This window comes from Garra rufa, chromosome 9, assembly GCF_049309525.1.
Source record: "Garra rufa chromosome 9, GarRuf1.0, whole genome shotgun sequence".
NCBI classification, from domain to species: Eukaryota; Metazoa; Chordata; class Actinopteri; order Cypriniformes; family Cyprinidae; genus Garra; species Garra rufa.
This window is the reverse complement of record NC_133369.1, coordinates 35225994-35234554: the sequence shown is the minus strand read 5'-3', so window position 1 is coordinate 35234554 and position 8561 is coordinate 35225994. Positions and strand designations below refer to the sequence as shown.

The 8561-nt window shown below is 32.4% G+C and overlaps 1 protein-coding gene across 1 annotated transcript in view; it reads right to left on the bottom strand.

Annotated features, from left to right (window-relative positions):
- The window catches only part of tcaim (T cell activation inhibitor, mitochondrial), a 19925-nt gene extending 19380 nt beyond the window's left edge, over positions 1-545 (bottom strand). The window contains exon 1 of the mRNA XM_073847156.1: positions 451-545. The gene's annotated coding sequence lies outside the window, so the exon portion shown is untranslated. The remainder of the gene's footprint in view (positions 1-450) is intronic.
- Between the last annotated feature and the right edge of the window lie 8016 nt (positions 546-8561).

Here is an 8561-nt window from a genome sequence, read left to right as displayed (position 1 = left end):
ATATATATATATATATATATATATATATATATATATATATATATAACAGGATTTATGGTTAAACAAGAATAAAAGCTTGACTGGACTTGAGCAGAGACTGTTAACTCAAGTCAGGTGCAAGCATGGATCATGGTGTGTGTTCTTGACCTACATACTTCTTATGACAGTGTAAACATAGTCCTCTTATTTTGACACAAATCAATCGGGAAAAACAAACACGAGAAACATTCTACCTAAAACAAAATTCCACCCATTTCATTTTACAGCTATTAAATTTATTCAGCATTCTATACACTCAACATATAAACACTGAGCAACACTGTAAACAAGGACAAACACAAACTCGTGGCGCTCTTAAAATAAAAACAACAGTCCCAGACTTCATCACCCACACGCACAATTTATGTCAGCATGAGATAAAAATATCCAAAACACTATAAAATTATTTACCTGTGATTTTGCAATCTTACATGTTCGCTGTGGTTAAAACTCAACCTGAACTTCCATACTCTATTCAGGCCTAATCACCCAGGCAAGAGTAATCAGCTGCCTATCTTTGGAAAACAAATGCAGCAGATGGGACCTGAATCAGGCGAAACTAATCGTCTGCCCATCCTTGCCTGTTTTTACAGTGATGAGCGTGATCTGTCAATACTGGCGCCATCTATAGGTTATTTTGGGAGTATAATTTAAATCCAAGAGACATTCAAAAGTGAAAAAGAAGTCGAGTTTGTGACACTTTATTGATTTAATTAGCTTAAAAAAACATGTATAGAGTTTTTCATGTGCCTGTGACTTCAGATTTGAGGATAAAAAATGAAATGAAATGTGAAAGATCTTAAAAGTTATCTTAAAAGTGCTCAGAATGCAGATAGAACTTTATAATTCCAAAGCGGCTGTTGTATTTGTGTCGTTCTATATATTCTATACATGTTCTATGCATTTGCACTGCAATACTGCTTCACTTTTTTGATAAAGATTTGTATTGGTTGGTAGTGCTACCCTATGCCATTTAAGTAATCAAAAAGTCTGTTTTGTTTTAACATAAATATTATAATTTCTCTAAGATGGCAAAGCTCCATTTTCAGCATCCATTACTCCAGTCTTCAGTGTCACATGATCCTTCAGAAATCATTCTAATATGCTGATTTGGTGCTCAAGAAACCTTTCTTATTATTATGACATTTGAAAATGGTTGTGCTGCTTAATGTAGTGTGAAAACCGCAATGAAGTGTCTTTTTCAAGTTTCTTTGATGAACAGAAAGTTTGAAGAATAACATTTATTTGAAGTAATACTCTTCTGTGAGATTATAAATGTCCTATTGTGATTTTTTAACCTTTTTGTATAGTAGATCCTCAATTTCTTAAGAAAAGAAAAGAGAAAAGGAAAGAAAAGAAAGAACGAAAAAAATTATACAAACTCTTGAATTTTAGCGTGTAGTGTTGATTCTTGTTGCTGTTTTAAGATATACAATTGAAGTCAAAAGTTTACATATACCTTGCATGATCTGCAAAATGTTAATTATTTTACCAAAATAAGAGGGATCTTACAAAATGCATGTTATTTTTTATTTAGTACTGACCTGAATAAGATATTTCACTTAAAAGACGTTTACACATAGTCCACAAGAGAAAATAATAGTTGAATTTATAAAAATGACCCTGTTTCAAAAGTTTACATACACTTGATTCCTAATACTGTGCCGTTACCTGATTGATCCACAGCCGTTTTTTTTTTTTTTGGTTTTTTTTTTTTTTTTAGTGATAGTTGTTCATGAGTTCTTTGTTTGTCCTGAACAGTTAAACTGTCCACTGTTCTTCAGGAAAATCCTTCAGGTCCCACAAAATCAGTTTTTTTCAGCATTTGTATGTATCTGAACCCTTTCCAACAATGACTGTATTATTTTGAGATCCATCTTTTCACACTGAGGACAACTGAGGGACTCATATGCAACTATTACAGAAGGTTCAAACACTCACTGATGCTTCAGAAACATGATGCATTAAGAGTCTGGGGGTAAACTTTTTGAATTTGAAGATCAGGGTAAATATAACTTATTTTGTCTTCTTGGAAACATGTAAGTACTAAAAAAAGAGATTTAAATAAAATAAGAAAAATGTACAAATCTATTCTATTTAAAAGTTTACACCCCTGGCTCTTAATGCACCGTGTTTCCTTCTGGAGCATCAGTGAGTGTTTGAACCTTCTGTAATAGTTGCATATTTGTCCCTCAGTTGCCCTCAGTGTGAAAAGATGGACCTCAAAATAATGCAGTCATTGTTGGAAAGGATTTTCCGGAAGAACAGTGGGCAGTTTAACTGTTCAGGACAAACAACAATTATTACTAAACAAACAACAACAACAAAACACAGCTGTGGATAATTCAGGTAACAACGCAGGATTAAGAATCAAGCGTATGTAAACTTTTGAACAGGGTCATTTTTATAAATTCTCCTATTATTTTGTCTTGTGCACTATATGTAAATGTATTTTATGTGAAATATCTTGGTCAGTACTAAATGAAAAATAACATGCATGCATAATATGCTTTTTATATGATCCCTCTCATTTTGGACTTCAACTTAATTTATATATAAAACATACTGTTGAAATTTTTACTGTTTAATATTATATACCAATAATTTTATTATTTATGGATAAAACAGAGAATAAATCCTCATTGTCCTTTTCACCTTTTATTTTGTCTTTGCCTCTCTTATACTTTAACAAAAAGGAGCCTCAATTTGTGTCAAGTCATCCTAAATTCAGTTTCTGCCAGAAATGTTCTGTTGTAACACATTGCAACGTACCAATAACAGGAATACTTGTAGGGTACACTGCAAACCTGTGAGATGAAGGTGAAATAATGCTGATCCGTTAACTGTATGAAGTAACACTTAAGGTTTCTGTACATTCTGTAATAGTGTAACTTTCACCAGGCATACAGTAGCTAAAGGCGACAGCCACTGGCGCGCTGCAGGCAGACATGTCATGCGCCCGAGTTGCCAGACATCTTGACTGCTATTCTCAGCAGGGTCAGAACAGATCTGGTCACTCTCGAACGACCAGAGCAGGACTTACAAATCAGATTGTAGAGATCTTTGATATGGCACCGGTACGGCTGCCAAAACATTGAGCAGAGACAATGGTGGCATCAGTGACAGGACCCTGAGAGACTCCATGCTGATATCCTTTGAGTAAGGTGCTGTGCTGGACCTGTCAGTAGTGGCATCAGCAGTGCTTCTCAGGTCATTTTATGCATGTTTCATGTAGGTGGGAGTCTGCTGCTGTTGGAAAAGATGAGAGAGTGTGTTGAATGCTGTGTGTATAGCGAAACCTCTGAGAAACAATAGTGACACACTGTTATTCAGACTATATATAGGACCAGTTTTTGAGTTGTTGGACAGTCAGATTTTTAATGTTTTTTTAAAATACAGCAAAAGTAGTAATATTGTGAAATATTTGGCATAAAATAGCTGCTTTCTATTTGAATATATTTGAATATATAATTTATTCCTGTGATTTCAAAGCTGAATTTTATAGCATCATTTATAGCATCCACACGATTTATTTATTTATTTATTTATTTATTTATTTATTTATTTATTTATTTATTTATATGAAATTTTTCTTTTTTTATTTTTTTGGAAAACAAATTCTAGAAATGAATACTTAAATTAATATTTAGCAAGGATGCTTTAAATTGGTCAAAATGATGATAAAGACATTTATAATGTTACAAAAGATTTCTATTCCAGATAAATGCTGTTCTGCTGAACTATTTATCAAAGAAACTTGAAAAAAAAATCTACTCAGCTGTTTTCACCATAATAATAATACTTTTTTGAGCAGCAAATCAGAATATTAGATATTAATATCATGTTAATATCATCATGTGACTGGAGTAATGAAACTAAAAATTCAGCTTTGAAATCACAGGAATAAATTGCATTTTAAAATATATTCAAATAGAAAACAGTTATTTTAAATAGTAACAATGTTTCAAACTTTAACTGTTTTTTTTTTTTTGTACTTTGGGAGGTGAGGTTAAGATGGCCTGTATCCACAAGAGGGAGCAAGTATTACTTTCTCTAAATGTCCCTAAATGCAAAATTAATGCATACTAATAATAATAGAAAATATAAATCCAAGACAAAAAATGCTTACGTTAAATTTAACTATTTCAATTTAAGTATTAAACTTACTATTATTTGTTTGCCTGAAGTTTGTGTTCAACTGACTTTAACGTGTTTTATAGAAATTTTTGCTATCATTACTATTAAAAAAAATCATAACACTTTAGTTTAGTGTCTAATTCTTACTATTAACTAGTTGCTCATTAGCATGCATATTATGTATACTGGCTGTTTATTAGTATTTATAAAGCCTTATTCTGCATAACCATATTTTAGACCCCTTATTCTTACCACATAACTAAACTTAACAACTACCTAATTATTAATAACCAACAAATTAGGATTTTATTAAGGTAAAAGTCATAGATAATAGTTAATAGTAAGAACTGGTCCCCAAACTAAAGTGTTGAATCATTTTTTTTCTTAGTTTCAATGAAGAAAAAAATCACACAGTCATTTTATTAACTTTCATTTTTATTATTATGCATATAAACTCCCAATATGTTTCTGCTGCATTAAAAAAAAAGATAATTTGACAAGACATTAGAGTTTACCTAAGCTGCTACACAAATATTCAAGTGCAATTCTAGTTTCACAATGATATTAAATTTATGTCATTAATCATCAGCTATCACTGAAACTGTACATACCTGTCTGATCTGAGAATTCAGTCTACTGACATGATACTATAAAACACACAGGCACAATAATACACCAACATCTCTGTATGTTGCAGAAAATATACAGCAGCTCCACTCTATACGTCTTCATCTGTCATCAGCAGACTCAGGTTCATTTTCATGACATATGATGGGAAAGCTGTATCCTCTTAGTCAATTGGCAGGTTCATGTGAGAGTGTGTGAATGGTGGCGTTGTGTGTGATGAGGTGAGACCCTGGTGTTGTGAAGAAGCCGTACCCTTTCACCACGGCGGCCTGATTCACAACACCAGCTGCCCTGCCCCATCATAGAGGTTTGAACACATCATTCATCACCATCTTCCTCCATGCTGATCCACCTGTCAATAAAAAAAAAAATAAAAAAAAAAATAATACAATATGCACCCTGGACTGATATTAGACAACTGTCCCATGATATTTATACTACCTGTCAAAAGTTTTTTTGTTTTTAAAGAAATCTATTTTGTTCACCAAGCCTGCATTTATCTGATTTAAAGTACTGCAAAACCAGTGAATTTTGGAAATATTTTTACTATTTCAAATAACTGCTTTCTATTTGAATATATTTTAAAATGTAATTTATTTCTGTGATCAAAGCTAAATTTACAGCATCATTAATCCAGCTTCAGTGTCATACGGTCCTTCAGAAATCATTCTAATGTGCTGATTTGCTTTTTAAGAAACAATTTTGTTATTATTATCAATATTTAAAACAGTTGAGTACATTTTTTCAGAATTCTTTGATGAATAGATTCAAATATCAGCATTTATCTGCAATAAACAGCTTTTGTAACATTATACAAAAGTGATGGTAAAAGCATTTGGAATGTTGCAAAAGATTTCTGTTTCTGATAAATGCTGTTCTTCTGATCTTTCTATTCATCAAAGAAACCTGAAAAAATTCTACTCAGCTTTTTCAACATCATAATCATAATAAATGTTTTTGAGCAGCAAATCAGAATATTAGTATGGTTTCTAAAGATGCAAAAAAAAAAATCAGCTTTGAAATCACAGGAATAAATTACATTTTAAAATATATTCAAATACAAAACAGTAATTGTAAATAGTTAAACTATTTCAAAATGTTACTGTTTTGGCTGTACTTTGGATCAAATAATTGTAGGCTTGGTGAGAAGCAGAGACTTCTTTAAAAATATCAAAAATCTTACTGTTCAAAAACTTTTGACAGGTAATGTAGATACAACTATAATTTAAACAGAATGGACACAGTCACCTCTGTCTTTTTAACTGATATTTTAAACAAGCATTTTCTGCTATTTGTATGGTAAAAAGTGCTACAAATAAACATGATATGAAAATTCATCAAAAAAATCCATAAAAATAGGGCATTACCTGTATTTTGAATTGTGCACTAAATTGCACTGTATTTTAGAGTTAATGGAATTGTTCGTAAAATTAATGGATAATGTACTGGCAGAAAATGATTTATTTGATTTATTTATTTATTAGGACATAAATATGTATATGTGCATGCTTATGTATAAAGAAACCACTCATTAATTTAGTTGATCTATCTATCCTTTTTTGGTCAATGTCTAATATTCAGTTTGAACTAAAGGTTTTGTGTAAAATTAATTGAATAGACCCATAATAATCTGCAGGTTCCAGTATGTTTCTGTTGAAGAAGCTGTTAATATACCACCACACGAAATGTAAAAAATGACCTCACATTACAAAGCACTCTGTGCGACCCGCAGAACAAAAGGCGCAATTACTGCGTTCACCACACTGGGGAATGTTGACTTCCTGATAATTCCATCCCGGTTTCAGGAGAGCCTCTAGGGTAGAGGTCTTATGAGTGTGGCGCTTATGTTTCTGATTTCAGTTCAAAGGCTTAAGTGAGTTGAACTAATTCAGTGGAGTTTTTTTTTTTTCACAGGAAAATTACTATTTCCTGTGACTCTATTATTTAGCTATTCTACTGTCCCATCTCTATCCACCGCAGGTTAATCCATGTTAATTCCTGCACAGATGAACATGTCACAGCACATATAATATCCAGGCAATGCGTTGCCCCTTCTAATCCTGTTTCATCAGCTCGCGTGCCCTTTATGGTCAATCTAATTGCGACAAAGCCCACATAAGGGCTTTTGAGCCAAGAACTTCTTTAAGGTTTCAATTAAAGACCGTGAGAGGCAGGAGATTTTTGGATGCCTGCCAGTGTCCTTCAAACACAGACTGTCACAGCGCAGAGCTAAAGCAAAGAGTTAGAAAAAAGCATGCAAACTGTACAGAACTGTAAAAGCAAGTGTGTGTGCCTTTAAAAAAAGACATGTGACCCGTCTTTGAGACAAGCAGAAATAATCATGCCCTCTCTCTACTCGCCGCCAGCAGTCTTTGAGGATTTTAATACTCTTATTGAAGTGCACTGAGTTTAATTTTCAAATTGACCTCAATGATTTGTATGCATTTAATATCTTCAACTATGCAGCTTTCACCTCAACAGTGTCACTGTGCTAGTGACAGATTTTAATCTTTTGAAAATGAAGGGAATCAGATGGGACAACTCTAAATGAATACATCAAACACAATGTCAGGCTTTTGATACTTGATATGTTTTAAAGGTTCAAGTTAACATGGACTAATATAACTATAGGCAATACATTTGTTAGAGTATTTATAAATCTTTGTTAACATTAGTTATTAAAGATACAACAGTTTATTGTTATGTTAGCTCAGGTCTATTAAAAAATAGTAGCAGATAGAACTTTTGATTATTATAATGCATTAGTACATGTTTAAAATCGACATGCTTTGGTAGTATTTTCTATTGTTAGTTCATATTAACTATACCAAATGGAACATTTATGGACATTATCTTTTAAGTTCAAAAACATTTTAAAATTTCTGACATTTATTTTTGAAAATGCGGTAACACTTTATATATTGCGGAACACATATTCACTATTATTACACAAGTTTTTTAATGAACAAACTCCTTTTTTGCTGTTTATTAATAGTTAAGTTTAGGTATGAGGTAGGATTAAGGCATCTAAAATTTATGATCATGCGGAATAAGGCATGAATGCATTATAAGTACTAATAAACAGGTAATATCCTAGTAATAAGCAGCTATTAATAAAGTGTTACCGAAAATGTTCTATGTTGCATATTTATATGAGAACACATGTAGATCTAGTAATGGATCTTGTCTTGATATTGGAGAGCGAGTTATTTTTGCGGCGATGTTTGTGCAGCAGTGCTCTTGACGGACTGAGCTCTGGCCATTTCCTGCTGAAGCACCAGCTGTTCCTCTGACAGTCTGTCTGCTACATCAGAACCAACTCATTTATCTCACACATCCCACACACGGCCCACTGACAAAACCAAAGTCAATGTCTCATCATCTTTTTGTCTGAAGTTTATAGTTACACATAGACATACTGTGTGCATTGTATCTTAGGCCTACACGTATTATAATGAATGCATGAAACTAACTGAATAAAAACAATTTAGACATTAACACATTGTTTTACCTGATTAATAATAATAATAATCTTATAGAGCAGTAAAGCAGATACATAGATCAGTGGACACATCATTTATTTCACATGCAATGTAATTCACTACACAAGTAAATACATAAGAATCTGCTAAATTTTGTAAAATATATATGTGACCCTGGACCACAAAACTAGTCATAAGGGTCCATTTTTTGAAACTAAGATTAATCTGAAATCTGAATGAATAAGCTTTCCATTGGTGTATGGTCTGTTAGGTTTG